The sequence below is a fragment of the Bos taurus genome, chromosome 3 (assembly GCF_002263795.3).
Source record: "Bos taurus isolate L1 Dominette 01449 registration number 42190680 breed Hereford chromosome 3, ARS-UCD2.0, whole genome shotgun sequence".
In the NCBI taxonomy this organism is placed as follows: Eukaryota; Metazoa; Chordata; class Mammalia; order Artiodactyla; family Bovidae; genus Bos; species Bos taurus.
This window is the reverse complement of record NC_037330.1, coordinates 31,676,101-31,701,019: the sequence shown is the minus strand read 5'-3', so window position 1 is coordinate 31,701,019 and position 24,919 is coordinate 31,676,101. Positions and strand designations below refer to the sequence as shown.

Below are 24,919 nucleotides of genomic sequence, written 5' to 3'. Positions count from 1 at the left end.
CATGATAATTATTAATGGCTGACATATAATTCATAGATTATGTTTTGGACATTATATATGGTTCCAGTTTTTTGAAACTATGTTTTGATTTAATAAATGTATAAAATTTGGAGCTTTTCACAGTAGCCCCATCACTTAGCCATGTGGTAAATCATAATAATATCCCCGTTGGTAACTTGAGGGTTTCAGGAGGAATCTATAAGACAGATAATCAGAGGGAGCTGCTGGTCAGACTTCTTTTGGGATCTAGCCCCTCTTCAGCTATAAAACTCATGGTTTTCTGGTACAGGAGTCCTGAAGGACACAGATATTGCTTGAGGTAACGTCACGGCATATAGCTGTGTATTTCCTACTGAATGTGGCCCACATGTTCTATCTCTAGCCCCACATTTTCAAGCATCCTGAAGATAACAGATAATATTTTCAATGAATGAAAAGAACAGTAAAATAAAGGACAGGGACTACACTCAATGTGACAAGGCTGAGGCTCTCCTTTTAAAATATTTATAAAGCATCTTACTCTTATTCTGATTTCTTATTAGAGCATTCTGATTTCTTGTGGAATTCCCTGGTTGGGTCGCTTGCAGGAGAGATATGTTTTGAGCTACAGAAGCAGAAAGAGTTAGTACTAGTTAGGATGGGCAAAGACAGTTATGGAGGTAATTTATCCTTTACCAAATAGTTCATAGTTGTATGGTAGTCATTAAGTATTTCATGCAAATGCTGTTTTCTTTCAAAGGCAGGTACTGTGTCATACAGAATAGAGTTCCTGAGCATAATGGAGGAGGATGCTGAGTACTTTTTAAGTGATTATTTCATTTTAAGAATCTCAACAATTCAGAGTCAAGTGCTCTTTTCCCTATTTTGGATATGAGGCCATTAGACCACAGAAAAGTAAAATAACTCACTTAAGGGACGTAGCTAATAAATGTTTGAGTCAAGATTAGAACTCAGAGCTGACTTTGAATCCTGTAGTCTTTGCCCTACATCACAGTGCCTCCCTTGTTAAGCCTTATTTATCTATTGATAATCATTCTTGTAATAAAAAACAAGCTAATACTTATTGATTAAAGGTGGAGCTTTCCCTGAGCTCCAGAAGTCATTCACAGCATTCTTTCAAGAGACCCTAACTCATGAAGGCTAGGGGTCAGTCAAGTTCAACAGTGGATAAGGACCTCTTCCACGGGGCGGTCTTAAAGATCCTGTGGAGGCTCTAACAGCAGGAGATCACAGGGAGCTTCTACCTCCCATTTTTTCTAAAGCCAGTTCTTGGAACATATTACAGATGATGGGAATAGAAACTATTGCTTTACTGTGCTTTTTAAAGATACCTGTGTAATGGAATGACTGTATCATAAGATAAGTATCTGTTTTCCCACTAGACTTAAATTTTGTGAAGGCAGGGACTATACTTATTTTCTTCATTGGTATATTCCCAATCTTAATGCAGTGCTTAGTCAATAACAGATGCTCAATAAATCTGTTGAATGAACGAATGAAGATAATATCTAATCAAGTCTGAGCCAAAGCTGTAGGCTGAGTTAAGGATGATGATCAACTCCTCGGGTACAGATGTGTCTCTCAGGATGTGTAGTCTGAATTGAGATGACCTGAATCAGGATTGGTCAGGAAGTATGTACAATCTGTTCCCATTTTTTAGTATCCATAATAAACTCTTGGTCACAAGCATGAGGCCATTAGACATGGGAAGTGAAGTGTTTCCTTTTTTCCGCTGCCCTTGGAGCATGGAGTGAAGATAAACATTGTTTTTTTTTTTTTTCTTCTCCTTGATATCTCAATCAAATTGGATTTATGCTAGGCTTGAGAAGAGAATCCCTCCTATATACAGTGCTTACAGCATCCTGCTTGTTTCCCAATGGGAAAAGTCGGGCTGAAAATGTACGTTAAGCTTAGTCATTAAGCAATTAATATTGTGCCCAAGAAACAAAAAGCAAGAGCATTACAAGTGGATTTTGTCATAATCCCACATCTCCCAAGTGTGTAAACTCCAGGAAAGTCCAGATTCCCAGCAGGAACCCATCTGCTATATTTCTAGTCTGATACTCTTCTGTTTATATTTGCTCATTTCTCTCACAGAGTGCCAGGAGAGAAAAAGTGATATTTAAAAAATTCATCTGCTAGTATTTATGCAAACACAATTCTCTCCAAGTGTGGGTTGAGCAATATGAGGAAAGCAGATGCAAATGCCTCCAACGGACCTCAGTGAAACTGTACGACAAAGAAGGGAGAAATACATATATTTATCTTATGAGATCTGAAAAGTAGAAGACAGAAACTGTCCTCTAACCAGCTGCACTCAACAGGAAGAAGTTCTGGGTCCTGAGTCCCACATTTGGAGGCTTATTTGAATCTGTCAGTGAATCTTTTGGACTTCTTCTATGCACCAGCCAGTTAGGGGATTATAGAAGCTCAAGATTTCTGGTTGAGGATATAACAGTAAACTATTATAAAAGACCATGTTACTAACCTAAGGATAAAGGGGAAGAAATATTGGTTGAGCCTGTTATCTGCCCAGCTTTTTTCCGAGTGTTTCACATTCACTATTTCATTTAATCCTGGTAGCTGTCCTACGATACTCTCATCCTCGTTCTTTAGACCAAGCCTCACAGTAGCCATATCACTTGTTCAACTTTATGCAACTTAGGCTGTCTATATTGAAAATCCATGCTTTTCCCCCTATATCATACATATGGAGTTTCTAAGGCTTAAAATTCAATATTTTTTTGTGTGTTCAGAATCTAAATAGCTAACATTGGGGAGTTTCTTGGTGGTCTAGTGACTAGGACTTGGTGCTTTCACTGCCGGGCCCAGGTTCAATCCCTGATCAGGGTACTAAGATCCCACAAGTCACACGGTGTGGCAATAAAATTAAATAAATAAATGAACAGCTAACATTGGTTGAGTGTTTACTATGAGATAGTAAAATAAAAGTTCTTTATATATCTTCACAGATACAAACTTTGTAATTACTCCATGAGGTAGATAGTACTATTATCCCATTTTTAAGGATGGAGAAATTGAGTTTACATATTAATAAAGTAATATAAATAAAGGCTTTCTCGGTGGCTCAGGTGGTAAAGAATCTGCTCACAATGCAGAAGACCTGGGTTCGGTCCCTGGGTTGGGAAGATCCCCTGGAGGAGGGCATGGCAGCCCACTCCAGTATTCTTGCCTGGAGAATCCCCTTGGACAGAAGTGCCTGGCGGGCTACAGTCCATGGGGTCACAAAGAGTAGGACACGACTGAGTGACTAAGCACAGCACATAAATAAAGTTGTCCAAATTACAAGGAAATAGCAGAGCCCAATCTGGATCTTGAATCCATGTGCTGTGCTTATTGCTCAGTCGTGACTCTTTGCCACCTCATGGACTGTAGCCCACCAGGCTCCTCTGTCCGTGGGGATTCTCCAGGCAAGAATAACTGGAGTGGTTGCCGTGCCCCTCCTCCAGGGGATCTTCCCAATCCAGGGATCGAATCCAGGTCTTCTGCATTTCGAGCAGATTCTTTACCATCTGAGCCACCAGGGAAGCCCATGTATCCATGTATCTAAACACTACCACACTGCCTCTCCTTCGAGGAGCACTTTTAACGCATTCTAGAACTTCTCTTCCCCTTAAGCTGCCCAAGCCTGCGCTGATAGAATGAAGACAATATTCAGTAAACAAAATACATTAACTCCTTCATATCTGCAGCTTCCACATTCAGGGATTCAACCAACTGTAGATGGAAAATAATCAGGAAAAAAACAAGTTGAAAGTTCCAAAAGGCAAAACTTGAGTTGCCACTGTAGCAACTGTTTACATAATGTTTACATTGTATTAGGTATCAAATACTCTAGAGATGATTTAACGTGTACAGGAGGAGGTACATAGTGATAGTGATAGTGAAGTCACTCAGTCGTGCCCGACTCTTTTGCGACTCCATGGACAGTAGCCAACCAGGCTCCTCCCTCCATGGGACTTTCCAGGCAAGAATGCTGGAGTGGGTTGCCGTTTCCTTCTCCAGGGGATCTTCCTGACCCAGGGATGGAACCCCGGTCTCCCGCATTGCAGGCAGACGCTTTACTGTCTGAGCCCCTAGGGAAGTCACAACGAGTACAGAAGGAGGTACATAAGTTATATGCAAATACGACACCGTCTAACATACAGGACTTGTATCCCTGGAGTTGGGTATCTGTAGCGGGTCCTGGAATAAATCTCCTGTTGTTATGGAGGAAAGACTGCATTTCAGTTCCTCTCTAAATCTCTATTGTTGCAGCCTGCATCCCCGGGGCTTGCCTAGAGGTGTAATGCCTCAGGCAGGTCAGGACAGTCACTAACAACAAGCTTGGAAAAAATGAATTGGATACTCTAAACTTAGGGCTTCCCTGGTGGCTCAGACAGTAAAGAATCTGCCTGGACTGTAGGAGACCCTGGTTGGATCCCTTGGTTGGGAAGACCCCCTGGAGAAGGGAATGGCTACCCACACCAGTATTCTTGCCAGGAGAATCCCATGGACAGAGGAACCTGACTGAGCAACAAACACTTTCACTTTTACTTCATTCTCTTTAGAGGTTCAAGAACCAAGCACTTAATTTTAGAGTTTCCTCCTTAGTATGAAGGGAATACACTTCTGCTCGTGATAAAGGTTAGCAGGCCTCTTCTTGCAGCTCGATGCTAAAAGGAGATGGAGTGGACAGTGAGTGGCACACCAGACTCGGGCCCCTGTCCTCACCTCTCCACATCTCTGTCTGAAGAGAATGAAATAAATTAAGAGAGCATCCACGGCAGGAGAACTGTTTTGCATTCCCATAAAAGCCCTTGCTAAGGCACTGCGTTTAAGAGGGGCATAGCAATGGGATGAGGGAGCCAGGGGCCTGGTCTCAGAAGCATGAGCAATACCATTTACAGAGAAGCAGGCAGAAGAATGGAAGAACCAGAAAGACAGAGCCTCACCCCAAAACACAGAGTTAAACCTAAAGAAACTGTTTAAAAAATTGAAAGATAAAGTTTTAGAACCTGTGAAACTAAAATTAGTTTTTCCCCTCTTGTTATCGGGCAGGTGGGGACTCATATGGGAAAACAGAATGACCTAGAGAAAAAAGAAACTGTTTTCTTTACATATCTGAGTGGAGTGAGTAATTTTGCAATCCTGGTTTACACAGGAAAAGAGAGGCAGATGTGAGTTTCAGCACACAGTATCAGAAGCCGAGGTTACCAGACGCCCCCTCAGTCCCTCTCCACAGCAGCAGGGGTGGGATCCCCAAGAGCTCTCCTTGAAGACCTGGTCTCTCCCAAGTGAGGTCCATGTCCATGAACCTCATCCGCAATGTTCAGCATAAGTAATTGACCTGCCTCTCTCTGTCGAAGCCCATGATGATGGTGGGATCTTTCCTGTCCAAGGAGTGGGATGTCAGCCACTTTTTACTGCCTGTGGGTGTCCAGGACAATGATCACACCAGAGGATGGATAACCCATAGCCGAGAAGGAAACTCCTAGTCTGCAGTTGCCCCTCACTGCCATCACATGAGGAAGATGCTGAAGACCAGCTGAGGAAAGAGAGGCCCAAGCTCTGCAATGAAAGATGAGGAGCTGACAACAGGCTTCTCCAGCAGGTTAACACAAATGCAGGGAAACGGACCTAGTGCTTCATGTGGCAGAAGCTTGCTATTCCTCCAGAAACAGAAAATGAGAAGACACTCTTCTCCAAATACATAATCAACCTTTCTTGCCTGTGTATAATCTTCTTTGAATGACAGGCAGCAAAATGTGTTGTTGATAGGTGCCCAGGTTTAGAAGATCAAATCCCAGTTGTACTACTTCCTTCCTGTGTAACTTTGGGCGTGTTACTTAACCTCTCTGTGCCTTTTATCTGTCAAATGGAGAAAACAGTAATACCTTCCTCAAAGGATTGTTCGAGGATTAAATAACACATCTGAAGCTTAAAGAACAGTTCCTGGCACATAAGCCCTCAATAAATTTACCTGTAACTACTTTTTAAGGATTTTCATTTATTTATTTTTGGCTGTGCTGGACGTTCACGCTGCTCACAGGCTTTCTCTAGTTGCGGCAAGCAGGGGCTACTCTCTAGTGGTGGTTTTTAGCCTTCTCATTGCAGTGGCTTCTCTTGTGGAGCACAGGCTCTAGGCACGTGGGCTTCAGTAGCTGCAGCACACAGGCTCAGTAGTCGTGGCGCATGGGCGTAGTTGCCCCAAGACACCTGGAATCTTCCTGGACCAGGGATCAAACCCATGTTCCCTACATTGACAGGTAGACTCACAACCGCTGGACCACCAGGGAAGTTGTATAATTACTTTTATGACAAGGGTGAGAGCATACTTTTAAGACCCTTCTAGTTTAAGGTATCCCTACATTTATTGACAAGTGATTAAGGGTAAACTCTAATGAGATTTTTCAACAAAGTCAGAGTATCTCCCTCTATAGGTCAGTCACCTTTTGGAAGGACCTGCATCCCATGCCCTGGAAAGAAAAGTGTTCATTCAATGAATCAGATCTTTCAGCCAAATAGGATTTTTAAACAAGTCTGACATCCTGGCCCTCTGTCAGAAAGGATATTCCGATAACCATTTTATATAAGACAGTACCCCGGACTTTCCTAGTGGTACAATGGGTAAGAATCCACTGGTTTGATCCCTGATCTGGGAAGATCCTATACGCCTCTAAGGAGCAACTAAGCCCGTGTGCCGCAACTACTGATCCTGGTCTCTAGAGACTGTGAGCCCCAACTAATGAGCCTACCTGCCACAGCTACTGATCCTGAGTGCTGCAACTGCTCAACCCCATGTGCCTAAAGCCTTTGCTCTGCAACAAGAGAAGTCACGAATGTGAGAAGCCCGTGCACCACAGTGAAGGTAGAGCCCACTTGCTGCAACTAGAGAAAGCCCTCCTGCAGCAATGAAGACCCAGCATAGCCAAAAGTAAATAAATAAAGTATGTGTGTGTGTGGTGTGCACTCAGCTGCTCAACTGTGTCTGACTTTGCAATGCCATAGACTATAGCCCACCAGGCTCCTCTGTCCATGGGATTCTCCAGGCAAGAACACTGGAGTGGGTTGCCATTTCTTCCTCCAGATGATCTTCCTGAGCCACGATCAAACCTGCATCTCTGACATCTCCTGCATTGGCCGGGGGGTTCTTTATCACTATTGCCACCTGGAAATGGGGCTCACCAGGTGGCTCAGCGGTAAAGAATCCTCCTGCCAACGCGGGAGACGTAAGAGATGCTGGTTCAATCCTTTGGTCAGGAAAATCCCCTGGAGGAGGAAATGGCAACCCAGTATTCTTGCCTGGAGAATCCCATGGACAGAGAAGCCTGGCAAGCTATGGTCCATGGGGTGGCAAAGAGTCGGACAGGACTGAAACGACTTAGCCCACAGGCATATATGAAGACAGTACCCAACTACTGTCCTTTCCCTCCTATAGGCTGAGTTCAGGATACAGTCAGCCTTCATTTAAAATGGGCACTTCAGCATGTAAACAATAGTCATGAAAAGAATGTGGAGCTAGGAAGTCCTGGGTTTTTTATTTTGGCCTCCTGGTTCTTAAATGTGAGCAGCTAAGAGAGTTATTTCTAAAAATAGAGATAATACCTATATAGTAGGGTCTTGTGAGGGAGGACTAGATTAAATTAAAGTGACCAGCATACAGCAGGCACTCAGATGTCAGTTCGCACTTCCTCTTTCCCCCTTTCCTGTGAGATAGAGAGTTGGACTACTCTGCGGGTATGGAATTCACCAAACGCTGTGTCAGTTTATATTTCTCCAACTTTTCTGAAGCAAGGGATCATGAAGATGGATTTAGTCTTCTCTACCTGGTGTAAATTGTTCACTTATGTCTTGTAGCACTTCAAAACAATGATCAAAGTCCACCTGATACTGAATTATCAAGCTAATCTAAGACTACTTTGATCAAGCAAGAGTAAATGCTGTGTTGATCACTATTGAAGGTGGAAACAAAGGCTTCAGGAAAATCCACCTCTGTATGGCCCCTTTGCAGAGTTTACAGGATGTATGCAGCACCCAGGGCTTCTCTGGTGGCTCAGAGGTTAAAGCGTCTGCCTGCAATGTGGGAGACCTGGGTTTGATCCCTGGGTTGGGAAGATCCCCTGGAGATGGAAATGGCAACCCACTACAGTATTCTTGCCTGGAGAATCCCATGGACAGAGGACCCTGGTGGGCTACAGTCCATGGGGTCACAAAGAGTTGGACACGACTGAATGACTTCACTTTCTTTCTATGTAGCACCCAAGGGAGTAGGACAAGTAAGGCAAGGGGTCAGTCTTGGCCTGAGCACTGTGATGCTTCAGTATCATGTAAGTCCTGCCAGCTTCTTATCAGGGTTCTAAGGACAACGCTCAGTGTCTGGTCCAATCTGCTCCAGTTATACCAATTCACAGTCACAAAGCCCTTCTCTTCCTTGCTAAGATCCATTCAGTCACCTAACCATCAGACTCACCAAGGCTTCACCCTACTTCCCCACCCACTCTGTTTTCTTCAACTGCCAGAGAACTTGTCTGAGATGAAGCAGAGGCCAAGAATCTGGGGCCCCTTGGACGGGAGTCATCTTCGCTGCTGACACACACAAGTGCTGACATTGGAAAGTACCGCTGCTGAATCAAAAAGCCACTTCCTAGAGATGACGGAAGTTCTCAAGGCTTGGTTCCTGGAACACTACCAGTCTGGTCCAGACCCTTGAAGCCTCCCATGCCTCAGTTTCCCAGCATGTGGGAAGGATAATGACAACAAAGGAAAATTGCTACCTATTGCCCAAACTGTCATCACTATAAGCGTGAATGACTCGACCGACTTTAGAATGCTGTTAAAAGTAATTAGTATTTACCATGTTTTCTGAGATGAAAGGTGACAAAATTAGGCAGAGCTGAGTCAAACAGTGGCGTGTCAGCTGGGGTGCAGTGACGATTTGACAGGATGTTCCTTGGCTTGTAGATTACACTTTAATTTTTTGTCATGGTAGAATTTTTTCAATAACAATTATTTTACTTTTTCCTTTGTAAAATATCCTCACCTTTCTCCTTCCAAGTCCAAGGCATGAACAGTTGTGTTGCATTACAAAGCCTACTTCTCCCAGTGCAACTGTTCATGACTGCGATTTAAAAAAAATAATTGAACCCATCGTTTAGATTCTCATTCATATCCTGCCATGCAAAGGAGCTAGTATTGAGCTTTTTTCCCCTCTCTTTCCAACAAAACAAGTAAAATTTCTAAGACTGAGAGTCTATGAGATCAGCTTCTGCCCTGAAGGTTGTCTTTGCCTCCCCCTCCATTTTCAAATGAACTTCATTTCAGACTCATTTTGAAAATGTAGACTTTCATTTGCTTCCTAGGCCACATACCCTCTACCTCTCTGCTCAAATGTCAAGAACATGAAAGGAAAAGATTTCAATGAGTATTTGCAATCTGCCATCCCGAACCTCTGATGTAAGAGATGCAAACCAGGCTAGAGTGGGCCTTGGCTTCTCTGACAGGAGAGCAGTGAGAAAAGAAGGAAGTGGGAAGGGGCCCCTGGGCTGCGGTGGAGACTCTATCAGCGAAGTCAGCACCTACAGGCTGACGAAGGTAGCAAACCGGCCTGTGCCTTGTGCCCCACAGTGAAACTCCCCTATCGGGCAACATCTGGGGCTGGCGAGTTTCTGCACGCTGTCTGCACTCCTACACGCTGTCAGTGACACAGGCATCCTGTGAGTTGAGGAGCTGTTTCTCGTGGGGCGGAAGCCTCTGCCTCACTCTCATCTCCTCCGTGTGATTCGAATTCTTCTCAGGGTTCCTATCACATGCTAGTTCTACTATGGCCAGGATGTCTACAATTAGCTTATACTCTTCAAAACCAAAAATGAAAAAAAAATAAAACACACTAAAATAAATAAAATTGGGAGTCCACTTCTGGCACAATTTTGACTTCTTGGCTTGTTTACCATGTGACAGTGTCGATCTGCTTTCCATCCTGCATTGCCATTTGCCTTCTTTGGTACCCTCTGGGCCAGCCTATTGACAACCATTCCAGAAAATGGCTGGACAGTGGATTGCCTGTCTTGAAAATTCATCCTCAAAACAATTGTTGAGGTGAAATAATCTTGGGCCTTCCAACAAAAAGATCAGCAATGTGCTTTGAAGCATCAGGACTGTCACCTCTCTTAACCTAACTAGGACCATGTTTCTCTCCATTTGTGTGACTCATCAACCTCTCAGACACTCCAGTTTCCACTCGGTTAGACTGCTTTGGGCTTAGTTGTGAGATGAAGACCTATTGCCAGAAGTTCAAGTTGGTAGTGATAATAAAACACCGAACCTCAGACAGAAAAGTGACATGGTATCTTACTTGCCAGGAATCAGCAACCACAGGACTGAAGTGATTTCCAAGATTTAGGATTTGCCGAGTGGTCCTAATTGCTAACAGCCAACAGAGGAAGGGGATTCCCCTAACCAGCCAGCCTATGCTGTGAAGAGCTGGGCAGAGTCTGCTCAGCCTATGCTGTGAAGTGCTGGGCAGAGTCTTTTAAGAATGATGGTTTGCCCATTTTTGTGGTTGGCCATCATTTTGGCAGGATAAAAATCCCCAACAGCCAGTTTATCCCACCAACCACCACTTAACAAAACACAAACAAAAACTTAGGTTTGTTTATTGAGAAGAAAACCAAAGCTCTGGACAGAAGACAGGGATAATGTCTTTGCATCCCTGGGACCTAATGGTCTCAAAAAAATATTTACTGAGGTCATTTGATTCCTGGGAGAGTTAATCATACATAATTTTCCAATCATTTCTGTCTTGGAATTGCCCTTGGAAGGCAAATCCTTGTCTTAGAGTACAACCAGGTAATGGATTGTGGCTGGACTAATTTTTTAATTGTTATAAAATGTGGTAAGGAGGAGAAACAGCAGGAGCCTGAGCCTCCCAAGAGCTTAGAACCATTTCACTGATTGGTCACTGATGAGTTGTTAGAGATGTTTCTGTTTAAAACTTGATGGGAGCAGGGAGAAGGAAGGTCCAATATGGTCACCAAGATGGCCAGAAATCCAAACGCTATGATAGAAGCTCTTGGGCAAAAGCATTGGGCAATAGGACTGGACTGTGCGTTTCTGAGGTCACGTCAGCAGTCTCCTGGGTGCAGCTTTTGCTTGCTCACGGTGCAATTTGTTCAAGCAGTGCAGCTGGGGGCAGCAGCGCTTTGGATACAAAAGTGGCGGCTGGTGAGAGAAAATCAAAGTAATCCTCATTAAGTTTCTATTATCTTAAAACTTAGAAACCCTAACGAGAGACTTTCAGAGCAAGTGGAACAGCAGGAGGGCACATCTGATGGACGCTGTCTTCTGTGAGGATGTCAATGTTGCCACAGGCCAGCAGTGTGCCCACATGCCTCGGAGCAGTTTCCCCAGAAGCAGCCAAGACAGATGGGGCACCCAGGACTCGGAAGCCACAGGGAGGAGCCCAAGAAGAAGGCCGGAAGTGACACTGGCATCCTGAAGGAGACCCTGGGCCAAAGGGCTGACTATCTTTAACCCTGCCTTTTGTTAGCTGTTCCTCAGAAACTCTGAACAGATGTAAATCTGAACAGATGTAACTTTGAAGGTCCCAGATTCTTTTAAGTGCAGTGATGCCTAAAGGAGGTCAAATTCCTTTTGAAGGACTCTCTCACCTCTACGATTCTCAAACTGTCTTCTCATCACATTTCAGGTAGAGGAACTTCCTGTGAGAAGGAGAATGCTTATTCCCCCAGCAATGAGCAATTGTGAAAACACTTCTCTGTACACTTGGCAAATGGTTTCTGGTGTTTTCTGTGCAAACACTACATCTCCTTACCAGCTCTGCAGTGTATCTGGGCACTGCACGGCCCAGTGGTCCACATCATCTCTCGGCCCTGAACCAAGAGTGTGCCCGGCAGCGCTTAGCACCATACAGGGAGTCTACGGGGTCCTCCAAACTCCCTCCTACGAGAGCAGGGGAGGAGATTATCAGGTGGCAAGTCACAGTTGTTAGGTATTGTTATTATTATCCTGATGTGTAATAAATCTGCATGGTGCAGTAAATTAAAGCAAGGCTCTGTTCTCACTTTACACACTGCCAGTAGTTTTATTGTAACAGCTTGAAGACGTGCGTTTTCCTTTTTAGGCAGAGAAGAGGAAGCTGTGAAATGTGAAGATAGAACAAAAGGATACGTGAATGTAGTCTGCCAGACAGGTATTGGACAAAAGCCAGCTCATCAGGACAGCCAGCATCTAACATATCTATGCTCAATGGTGTTCGGGAACTTTGGGGCCTTACAATGCCCACAAGAATTCATTCGAATTCATTTTCATATCAATGGATCTGTATTCGGCAAAGAAAGACAGTGCTTTCTTTCCGTGATAAACCTGAGTTGATTGTAGGATCACACAAATTGGTTCTGGAACTCATTAAAGTCAGCAAATGAGCATTAGTGAGATAGCTGTGTAGGCTGAAATCGTGATAATCTGTTCATTTTGGCAATTACGGCTCGAAGGGTGAAGAGAGAGGTGGTGAGAAACGCTACAACTCCCAGCAACAATATTACGATGCATTTCAGGCGCCCATCCTGTGATGTACAAGCCCTGGCTTTTCGTCCTTTACACCATGCACCTCAGTTCTGCAAGAGACAAGGGAAGGGCTTGAGAAACACTTCCCGTCTACCCTTTGCCAAGTCCAAAGCCCAGGCCAAGGCCTTTAATCATATCCCCAGCATACCTGACACCTAACGAATTTTTTTGTCAAGAGTCTTCCTCTTTGGTAGCAAATCTATTGTTATTCTTTGTTTTAGAATTTAGCCTTTACTTTTGAAATTCAAATTATTAGTCATTCAAGATTTCTTAACTCTCTGGTTCCAGGGCCTTCCATTTAGCTTTTTCTTCTCTTGCACTAGGCACATAGGCTACTTTCCCCTAAACTAGGCATACTGTGTGCTAGTGCTCTGCTCTATGTCTCATTGAGTCTCCTGAGTGTTTATTAAGTTCTCGAGTGGAAGCAGTGACCGATTTTATTTTCTTGGGCTCCAAAATTACTGCCGATGGTGACTACTGCTGTGAAATTAAAAGACGCTTGCTGTTGAAAGGAAAGCTATAACAAACCTAGACAGTGTATTAAAAAGCAGACACATCACGTTGCTGACAAAGGTCCATATATTCACAGCAATAGTTTTTCCCATGGTCAGGTACAGAGGTGAGAGTTGAACCATAAAGAAAACTGAGTGCCAAAGAATTGATGTTTTTGAGTTGTGGTGTTGGAGAAGACTCTTGAGAGTTCCTGGACTGCAAGAAGATCAAACCAGTCAATCCTAAAGGAAATCAACCTTGAAAGTTCCCTGGAAGGACTGCTGCTGAAGCTCCAATACTTTGGCCACCTGATGAGAAGGGCCAACTCATTAGAGAAGACCCTGATGCTGGGAAAGGTTGAAAGCACAAGGAGAAGGGGGTAGCAGAGGATGAGATGGTTAGATGGCATTACTGACTCAATGGACGTGAATTTGAGCAAACTCCTGGAGACAGGAGAGGACAGAGGAGCCTGGTGTGCGATATAGTCCATAGGGTGGCAGAGTCAGACACAACTTAGCGACTCAGTGACTGAACAACAACAGAGTATACAGTTGATACTCAATATGTAAATGGTAATTAATTAATGTTCCAAAGAGTCATATATAGCTCATTCTACAGCTAGCAGCTCTATTCCCCTAGTTTACCATCATCTCTGTATTGCCCTGCAAAACTGTGTACTCCTCATGACTTTCCAGCCCAAAGCAACTGACACCCTTGGTAATCCCCTTGGCAAAACCCTAGTTCACCCTTTCAGTCCTCCTTAGAAAATACCACACTTTCCCTTGAATCTCATTTATTAACAGCAAGCACTAAGACAGGAAACTTCATTCTCTGAGTTTGAGTAATCTCATGAATTCTATTTTATTTCTTCTATGTTTTCCCCCTAATACATTCTACCTCTGGTTAATCTGTAACAAGCCTAATCAGTACGAACTCTGGAAAAGCTGAGATCATAATTTCTGAATCTGGTTTGAATTTGGGATTTGCTCCCTCAAGTCAAACTTAATATTGTCCATGTACTAGAAGTGTGTTTTCTACTTTCTGACCTAAAACTAATAGTTTTTATCCACAGTTTAGGATCTGGCTCAACTAATTATTAAAATAGAAAGGAAATTTCCAACCCTTTCCCTGGCCTTTCTCCTATCTTACCACAGCCTCCCCTCCCACCCCAGCACACACACACACACACACCCCCACACACACCACTGGAGATGGGAAAGATGGAGTCGTTGCTTGAATTCCCCTTAGATTGTATCATTGTTTTGAAATGATTGGTTCTTATCCAGAAGCAGACAGGGACAGAGTAAAGAGTTACTGTTTTAGCTCAGCCATATAAAGTAGTACACATCCCAGGCTTTAATCTTTCTATAAGACTGCTCTGGGATATGTTCTTCTTTCTAATGAATAAACAGAGTCATGTTAACAAATATTTACCAAATGCATATTTTGTTCCCAGTACTGTATTATTCATTTTGTTATTTGATTTAACTTAACTCTTATCCTTTAAGGTAGCATTGATGTTTCCATTTTCATAAATGAGGAAGCAATATTTAAGTTAAATTTAAATATTTAATATTTTAAATATTTAAAAATATTAGGTGGGATAGATCCAAGATGATTAGAACCAGAAGACTGATGATGGTGACTCCCACTTACCTCCCCACAAATCAATTAGAAGAACATTCATGGGCCGATCCTGCACTCTTTGAACCATTACTATGAAACTCCTCACTACCCCCTCCAGGTGGGGACACAGTTTTGAGGGTATTAGCCTGCTGTGGCCACCTTTACCTGGAAAAGCAATAAAGTTATTCTTTTCTACTTCACCCCTACCCCTCAAATATTAGGTGGCTCGTGCTGAGGAGTAGAACCAGAGTTTTGGATTCCAGGCCTACTGTTCTTCACATTTCACCATGTTTCTTCTTGTCCTATTTTTAACTTTGTGCTAATAAAATTCTATATGCTAGAACTATAACTCTCTGTACAAGGTGGTTACTCTTAAGTAACCTACAGAGGACAGACATCTGCATGTTACTTGAGTATGTACCATTCTGATGAAACCCCATCCTAGAGATGGCATTGACTCCTGAGTAAATACTCACCTAGTAAATACTCAAGTAATACTTCATAAAGGTTTACCCAAATTTCTCATGGAAATTTGGAGCTTAAGACATCTCCAAGAGTGGGTCTGAGTGTTGTGCATCAAGGGAAGGAATAGAAAACCTGATGATACTATGAGATGCTGGTTGGGTGTTCCTTTATGCCATAGATAATGGGTCTAAGTCATATTACTTTAATTTGTTGTAAGGGGTATTGAAAGTGGCATGAAAATGGCGGGGGGTTTGGGGGGGGTGGAATCTCTGCCTAGATATTTTTGTCTATTTTTTAAGATGTTTGGTTAGCAAATAATGATTTATCTTTCCTGTAAAAACAGCTAGTATTTTTTATTTTAGGATTTACCGTGTGTCAGTTACCATTGTAAATGTTTATGTATTATTTAATTTTCACAACAACTCTATGAGGAAAATTTTACATACACAGATACTGAGGCTCTGAGAGGGGAAGTAATTTGTCCAAGGTCACATAGCTGGTAAGTTGTAGGGTCAGAATTTGAAGTCACACTCTGGAGCGTGACTCCAGAGCCTACATGTTTAATCACATTTAGGGTTTCCAGATAAAATACAGGATGTCAAGTTAAATCTGAATTTCAGATAAACAAACCCTAAGTATTGCATGGAACATATTTACACTAAAAATATGTTGGTTGTTTATCTGAAATTCAAATTTAACTGGACATCTTGTATTTTTATTTGCTAAACCTAGCAACCCTAACCACATTCTTCTGCCTTCTTAAAAAGGCATACATATGTCTGTATCTATACAGGTTGCTTAATTTGTGGTTTACATATGCTCGAGTTTTGTTACAGAATAGGAAATGATGTTAACTCATCCACAAACTAGAATAGGCCTCTTGGATTCCTCTTCCTTCCATTTATCGAAGGCTGGGCTGGTCTGGGGCCAGTCTTTCCTCTGATAGGGTGGTTAAGTGCAAGCTTTTCTCTATTGATAAGAGAAGTCTCTGCCTACGGTTGGCACATTCTGGCCTCCTGCCTACATCAAATTTTCTCTTCAGAGGCCAGAAGTGTCCTGCCTGGTGCTCACTCTTACTTGCTTGCTGCAGAAATCTTAGATTCTTTGTTGGAGTTTTAGAGTTGCATGGTTGAGTAGCTGCTTCCTCCCAGATGATGATGTTCACAGAAAGAAATGGAAAAGGATGAGCTGGCTTATCAGAAAACTTAGCAGAAAGGGACACTGCACATCAAATCTGTTGTGTAAAACAATAAATAGGCAATATACACAACACCAAACACTCATGTTTATCTGGGTGTCCACTGATGGATGAATAAAGAAAATCTGGTGTATGTACATAAAATGGAATATTATTCAGCAATAAAAAGAAGGAAATCTTCCCATTTGTGACAATGTGGATGGATCTAAAGGGCATTATGCTATGTGAAGTATGTGAGAGAAAGACAAATACTGTATGATCTCTCTTATACTTGGAATCTAGAAGAAAAAACAAAACTCATAGATACAGAGAATAGATTGACAATCGCCAGAGGTGAGAGAAATGGGTGAAGAGGGTCAAAAGGTTAAAGAAAAATTAGATGTTGTCTGACTAGCATACAGCTCATCCCTCATGTGATTCACTACACAAGTTGGACAACATCTGCGCAGGTTTATGCCTTACTCAAATAGACAGGTTTACTGACCACACGCTCATATGTCAGAACAATATGAAGTAGCCGCAAAATATTCTAAATGTTTACTCTCATTTTCTGTATTTATCTAAAGGTCAGCTGGTGCTATGGTCTGAATGTTTGTATTCCCCCAAAATTCTTATGTTGAAATCCTAATTCCCAAGTAACATGTCCAAGGTCACACAGTTGGTAAGTGGTAGGGTCAGAATTTGAAGTCGCACAGTGTGACTCCAGAGCCTACATGTTTAATCACACTTAGGGCTGCCAGATAAAATACAGGATGCCAAATTAAATTTGAATTTCAGATAAACAAACCCCAAGAATTGCATGGAACTTTACACTAAAAATATATTTGAGGTGGGCACTTGGGAGGTACTTAGACTTCGAGGGTAGAGCCTTTGTGAATGGAATTAGTGCCCTTATGAAGGGACTTCCCTTGTGGTCTATCGATTGAGAGTCTGCCTGCCACTGTAAGAGACACGGGTTCCGACCCTGGTATGGGAAGACTGTACATGCCATGGAGCAACTGAGCTCGCACACACCACGACTACTAAAGCCTGCATGCCCTAGAGCCCGCGCGCTGTGACAAGAGAAGCCACTGCAATGAGAAGCCTGTGCACTGCAACTAGAGAGTAGCCCACTCACCACAACCATAGAAAGCCTGCACAGCAATGAAGACCCTGTGCAGCCAAAAAAAAAGACATGCCAGAGAGACCCCCTGCCCCTCCCACCAGTTGAGGATACAGCAAGAAGGTGCCAATAAGAACCAGAAAGAAGGCCTTATCTAGAACATGAGCATGCTGGCATTGTGATCTCAGTTTCAGTATCTAAAACTGTGAGAAATACATCTCTATTGTTTATAAGCTATTCAGTCTGTGATATTTTGTTATAGCAGCCTCAGTGAACTACAACTGGTATTAAGCAATTCTGTGGACCAGCACCAGTCTGTGGGCCACACTTTGGACAGCACTAATACAGAAAAGATCAACTTAGCACATAACTAAAATATACAGATATGCTAATGATTTCGATGTTTGGCTTGTATTCGCTCTCCCTCCCTCACCCACTGCCCCCCTCACTCTCTCTCCATACCACACACACACACACACACACACATACATACACATATTCCTGAAATATTTACTGAGAAACTACTATATGCCGGGTACTTTTCTAGGTTCTGGAAATATGGCAATGAACAAAACAGATCAAGTGCCTGTCCTCAGGAAACTTCCATTCTAATTCAACCAATGTTCTGACACCCATAGATCTGAGTTCCAGCTCAATTTCCCACCAGTTAATAGCTCTGTGTGCGTGTGCATGCTAAGTTGCTTCAGTCATGTCTGATTCTTTGAGACCCCATGGACTGTAGCCCGCCAGGCTTCTCTGTCCATGGGATTCCCCAGACAAGAACACTGGAGTGGGTTGCCATGCCCTTTTCCAGGGGATCTTCCCAACCCAGGTATCGAACCTGCATCTCTTATATCTCCTGCACTGGCAGGCAGGTTCTTTACCACTAGCACCACCTGCTAAGCCCTAATAGCTCTGTACTTCTCTACAATTCTTGTAATCACCCTGAACTACTTTCCCTAATTCAAAATGAGACTGATACCTACCTTAATGACATTGTTGGTAGGATTAAATTAGGTACCGTGGAATCATTTGGAAAACTGTAAAATGATATACCAATGTCAGTCAGAGTTTTACCCTGTTTCCTCCTTGAAGGCAAGTACCATATTTTTTCTTTCTTTGTATATCTGGTAACAAGTGTAAGTGCTTAGCAAGGAGCAAGCACTTGATTAAGGCTTATTGAATAAACAGACATAAGGTCCTACACATGTGAATTATGTTTTCTGTGCGTAAAACATAGCACCTGCTGTTCAAATCCTTAAAACCACTGCACCAACAGGAAAAGTATATTTCGTACTGTGGAACAGAGAAAATGTAATTCTATTCTCAGGTTTCAGGTTTCTAAGGGTTAAAGGTCTAAAAATACATTTTATAAACAATTATTAGATGGAAACCTCTTTTTATTGATTTGTATCACCATCTGAATGGCTCTTATAGGCCTTTTCCATAAATTGACCCTCTGAGTAGTTAAACTGATCCTGCGAATTCCAAGCATGCCCATGTTCTCTAGGATTATGGGTTAGAAGTGACTTGTAAAACTACCCTGTAAAAGGCGGGAAGCATTTGGAAGAAACTCTCAGCAAATAGTAACATGAAAAGAAACACAGTCTGTTTCTTTTCAAAAGTTGGAATTTCATATTAGAAAATCTCCTGGTTTTGTTTTTGTTTTTAATTTTAAGATCAGTTTACTAAGTTCAATGACAAAAGCTATCAGAAGAAGATTTTCCTAAAAATTATTTTTTCTTGGAAAAAAAGAAAGGAAAATCACCACCTTCTCAGCGTAGCCACCGAAGCTGTGGCAGTCAGAACGCTCGAGGACAGGGGTAGTCCATCAGTTGGTCAAGGCAGTGTCAGGGTCAGCAGGAATGTAGCCTAGATCCTCCTCATCCTCCTCCGGGTCCTGGAACAAAGAATCATCCACCTCCATATCATTTCCTACATCCTCCAAGAACAGGGAATCAAGATGTGTCAGGATTATTAACTATTTTGAATGGCTGTTTCCCATTTCATCACTTTTTTCCTGCTTGTTCTTCTTTCCTTCATTTCTTTTTAATTTCCAAGAGTTCTTGGCCTTCCAACTTAAGAAATTCTCAATTGTCACATCAGTGCTTTTGGCCCCTTCTGCTTCTTTTTCTCTTTGTTTCTTCCAAGGTATAAAGACATTCTCTTTTAGGGCTACTGATACCACTCTTAGAGTTAAGGAGCATGAATGTTCTTCTAGAACTCAATTCACAGGCTAATTGAGGAGTACCTCATATATATCAGGCACAAGACTGACACTGAAAGCGGCAATGATACAGAAAGCAGTGATCTGTAAGAAGGAAAATTTTGTAACAGCAATACAATGAATGCATAAAATAAATGACAAGGCAACTTATGAGTACCACAGGTGAGGTTAAAAACAGAAATTGTAGGGAATTCCTAGCTGTCCAGTGGTTAGGACTTGGTGTTTTCACTGCCGGGGCCCAGGTTTGATCCCTCGTCAGGGAAATAAGCCATGCAGTACAGCAAACAAACAAACATCAACACCAACAAAAACCAGAAACTGTATTTAGGAGGAGAGGAACAATCAGAAACGTTTCCAGGTACAAACTGCTACATAAGACAGGCCTTCAAGAATTTCAACAGATTTGGGGTCTGGAAGAAGAAATGGGAGGCACATGTCCAGGCAGAGACAATTTACGCAAATGAGTTAGCTGCTTTGTAAAAAGTTGGTAGGAAATATAGCAAGCAGTTCAGTTTTGCTTGAGAACCAGCACTCCATTATGTAAAGGGGCAGTGCAGGGTAAGGCTGGAAAAGGGACATTCAACTGGACAAATGTCAGATTAAGCAGTTTTACCTAATTTGACAGGAAACTACTGATAATTTTTAAAATAGGGTGGAGCTGTGATCTGGCCACTGCTTTAGGGAGATGGTTCTGGCAAGAACACCAAATGGACTGAAGGGAAAGCAACTAAGCGGAAGACCAAATAGGAAACTACAGCAAAAGTCTAGATGAGAGGTAACCAGTAGCTGACTGAGGGCAGTGGCAATGGGGACACAGAGGCAGGGGCGGATGGAAAAGACACTGGGTAGGAAAGGTCTATAACTCTGTCTAATTCGGTACCCCCCAGCCCCATGTGGCTATCTAAATTGAATTTATGTACACTAAAGTTATAAACTTTGTTACTGGCGTGCTGTAGTCAATGGGGTCACAAAGAGTCAGACATGACTGAGCGACTGAACAAGTTATAAAATCCAGTTCCTCAGTCAATGCTCGATAGCCACATGACTACTGTATTAGATATGCGGATAAAGAACATTCTCATCACAGCAGAATGTTTTATTGGATGGTGTTGATCACTGCACTTTGGGGGTCAGTTGGGTGCAGGGATGGGGAAGATGGATTAAAGGTGGCTGAAGTTTGGTGGATGAATGACTGAGAAAGATAATGCCAGGAGCAGGAAAGCGGAAGTAAGGAGGAAAGATGTTTAGTTTCCGTCAAACATCAGGCAGGACAAAGTACCTACACAAATGCTCGGGTGAGTAAAGCAGGGCAAAAGGGACTCTCCCAAGGCTCATAAAGCCACACAATCCCCTGCTCTCAACCTCCCCCAGGTCAGTGGATCACAAGGACTGTGACAAGACAGGAGCCCAAGAGTCTGGTATTCCCTCAACTCCGAGGTACCTGCCTGGACCTCATTTCTCACAGACACCTCACTCACCCTTTCCCATGCTCAATTCTTGGAAAGTCCCCTTGCTTCCACTTACTTGATAGCTTTCTCTTGAACTAATCTTTCCTACAGGGACCACCAAACCATTGACCCCACTGCTTTTTTACTTGCTCTCTGGGAACCCACTCCAGTATTCATTTTTGCCTGGGAAATCCCATGGACAGAGGAGCCTGGTGGGCTACAGACCATGGTGTCAGAAAGAGTCAGACATAACTTAGCGACCAACAGCAAAACAGCTGTTCCCTCCCAGCTTAGATTCTAAGGCCTATCACTATAACTACTCCCTGCCTTATACTCCTCCCCTTTTCAGGACTTCCATCAGCAAAACCCAGCCCTGGCCAAATCTACCTCTCCTTCAACCCCGCAAGCTATGGAATGTGGCTGGAGAAAAACCATACGACCTTGCTGAGTGGTCTCATTCAAATATAGGACCACCAACTCAAGAAGACCTTCAGCCTTGTCCATACTACACTTCCACTCTTGGAGGGAATTCTTTCTCACTTCTTCCATCTTTCTCACAGCTTCCATCTCATATACCCAACAGCCCTTCCCTACTCACAGCTTTCTATTGCTAAGAATAAAAGAAAGCTCAACAGCCCTCATCTACCTTATCAAACCCACGGAGGCAACTTGCACAAAGAATATTTGGTACAAACTGGGAAAAGAAGCACACAAACTTTGTATGTGTGCATGTGATGATACGGAGGATTTTCTAAAAGGCACTGCCTCTGAAGATGGAGGAATTAGAAAAGGTGCCCCTTCCTCCAGGTTGATTTGGCCTCAAAACTTGGTTGGAAAAACAGAGGCTGGATTTCAGCTCCCACATGCTTCCTGGACAGACATGGCCTGAATAAGCCATCACCAAATTTACTACCTGACCTCACTGTGTTTGTGCCCATAAACGTTGCCTTCTCTCCTAAAATACTGTCCTTGCTCCTATCCACAGTCAACTCCTCCACTTCTACGCTAGGTCCCATTGCTTCTCACCTACTGAAGGACAAGCTTTCTCTAGCTGACCCCTCTTATCTTCTGCACCATCACCTTTACCTCTCTAAAGGATCATTCCAGCATACCAACATACGGAAACAACTCCTATCTTTAAAATACCTCCCCTAAATAACAAGTGAACTAAAGAGCCTTTTGATGAAGGTGAAAGAAGAGAGTGAAAAAACTGGCTTAAAACTCAACATTCAAAAAAAAAAACCAAAGATCATGGCATCCAGTCCCATTACTTCATGGCAAATAAATGGGGAAACAATGGAAACAGAGACAGACTTTATTTTCTTGGGCTCCAAAATCACTGCAGAAGGTGACTGCAACCATGAAATTAAAAGACGCTTGCTCCTTCGAAGAATGGCTATGACAAACCTAGACAGCATATTAAAAAGCAGAGACATTACTTTGCTGACAAAGGTCCATCTAGTCAAAGCTATGGTTTTTCTAGTAGTCTTTTGGGGGCTTCCCTACAGCTCAGATGGTGAAGAATCTGCCTGCAATGGAGGAGACCAGGGTCCGATCCCTGGGTCAGAAAGATCCCCTGGAGAAGGAAATGGCAACCCACTCCAGTACTCTTGCCTGGAGAATCTCATGGACAGAGGAGCCTGGCAGGCTACAGTCCATGGGGTCGCAAAGAGTCACACACTACCGAGTGACTAACACTACTACTATTACTATGTACGGATATGAGAATTGGACCATAAAGAAGACTGAGTGCCAAAGAATTGATGCTTTTGAACTGTGGTGTTGGATAAGCCTTGAGAGGCCCTTGGACTGCAAGGAGATCAAACCAGTCAATCCTAAAGGAAATCAACCCTGAATATTCATTGGAAGGACCGATGCTGAAGCTGAAGTTCCAGTACTTTGGCCATCTGATGTGAAGAACTGACTCATTGGAAAAGATCCTGACGCTGGGAAGGATAGAAGGCAGGAGAAGGGGAGGACAAAGGACGAGATGATTGGATGGTATCACTGACTCAATGAATATGAGTTTGAGCAAGCTTCAGGAGATGGTGAAAGACAGGGTGAAAGCTTCAGGTGAAAGACAGGGAAGCCTGGCACGCTGCAGTCCATTGGGTCATAAAGAGTTGGATACGACTGAGCGACTGAACAACGATCCCAAGTACTCCTCTCTCTCAGTGGATCCTGAGGGCAAAGGTCCTCAAGAGCTGCTTAGACTTGCTATGAACACTTTTCTTCCTCACCTCCCATCTCTTGTTAACACACCCTAATCAGACTTCACTGAAACTGCTTTTCTCAAGGACATCAGCATCCTTCATCAGGTCAAATGCAGTGTTCAAACCCTCAGTCCTCACCTTATTTATTTCAACAGTATTTGATAAGGCTGATCACTCCCACTTTCCTGAAACAACTCTCTTATCTTCCAACACTCCACCATCTCCTGGTGTGGCTCCTATCTGGTAGTTCCTTCTCCTCTAATTTCCGAAGGTTGGAAGTCATTTTGGTCCTCTCCACTAGCTACTCTCCCTCCTAAGTGATTTTATGTAAGACCTAAGGCTTAAAAAGCATCTATGTGCTGATGATTCCCAAATTCATATCTTCAGACTCATATATCCATACAATTGTTTACTCAACATCTCCACTTGGATGTAGAACAAGCACTTTATGTAACGTACGAAACAGAATTCCTACTTCCCCCATTCCAAATTTTCTTCTCTTTAAATCTTATCCAGCTCACTAAATAATACCACCACTAACTCACCCTTTAGGTCCTGAACTTAAAAATCAGCGATGAGCTTTTGTTCGTTCACATTCTCTGCCAAATCCATTCCAATTCAAAGTGTATCTGAATACATACTGATACACCCCTTCTACGCCTTCTCTGCTGCCATCCTAGTCCAAGCGACCACAAAGAGCTTCCTCACTGGTCCCTCCTTGAAGACATCTGTGCTTCCCTGTATTTTACAAATAATAGCAAAAGTAACTCTTTAAAATGTGAACGAGATGCGGTCATTTCTCTGCTCACCCTCCCATGGCTTTCTGTTGCTCTTAATAACAGCCCATAAGGCTCCATAGGATCTGACCTCCCCCATCACCTCTCTCAACCTACTACTGCTCTGTGGCTAGCTGATTACACTCAGCCATACTAGCCTTTTTTGTTGGTCCTGCAACATGCCGGGCTATCCCTACCTTTGCGTGTACAGCCGAGGTTCTTTCAGCTTGGTAGACTCCCATCCGTTTGCCCTCCCCTCCCGAGGTATTTGCTAGGCTTATTCCTTCATGTCATAGCGTATGTGCTTATAGGGCTCCTCTGAGGGGCAATACCTGGCCATCTATGAAGTCATCCTATTCCTGGTTTTATTTTTCTTCACTCCACTTACCACTTTCTGAAATTTTTATTTCTTTGTTGTCTCTTCTCTCCCACTAGAATGCAAGCTCCATAAAGGCCTTTACTTCCATTATTCTCTGTGCCTAGGACAGTGCCTGGTACCTACTAGATGCTCAATTAGTACTTGTCAAATGGTCGTATTCCCTCCAAAATTCTTCTCCCGAATCTTCGAACCATTTCTCATTTCATTTCCGGCCTCCCCCCTCCACTACCCAGCCCAAGCTAAAAGCCGAAGCTCCCCACTCCTCCCCCGCGGCGTTCTTAGCTCTTCCACCTCCTTCCTGCGCGGCCCCTTTAAGCGGACTCCGGAAAGCCGTGGGGAAGGCGGGGCCGAAACCATGCAGACGCCGACTCGAAGGGGCGGGGCGGAACTTGGGGGCGGGGCCTGCGT

General features: G+C 43.2%; 1 long non-coding RNA gene across 1 annotated transcript; it reads right to left on the bottom strand.

Moving 5' to 3' along the window:
- Nucleotides 1–10,639: 10,639 nt before the first annotated feature.
- LOC101903375 (uncharacterized) lies at nt 10,640–24,900 on the bottom strand. The gene is made up of 3 exons (XR_233957.5): nt 24,521–24,900; nt 19,240–19,368; nt 10,640–11,220 (listed from the first exon to the last, which is right to left on the bottom strand). It is a non-coding gene; the product is annotated as an uncharacterized lncRNA (long non-coding RNA).
- Nucleotides 24,901–24,919: the final 19 nt, after the last annotated feature.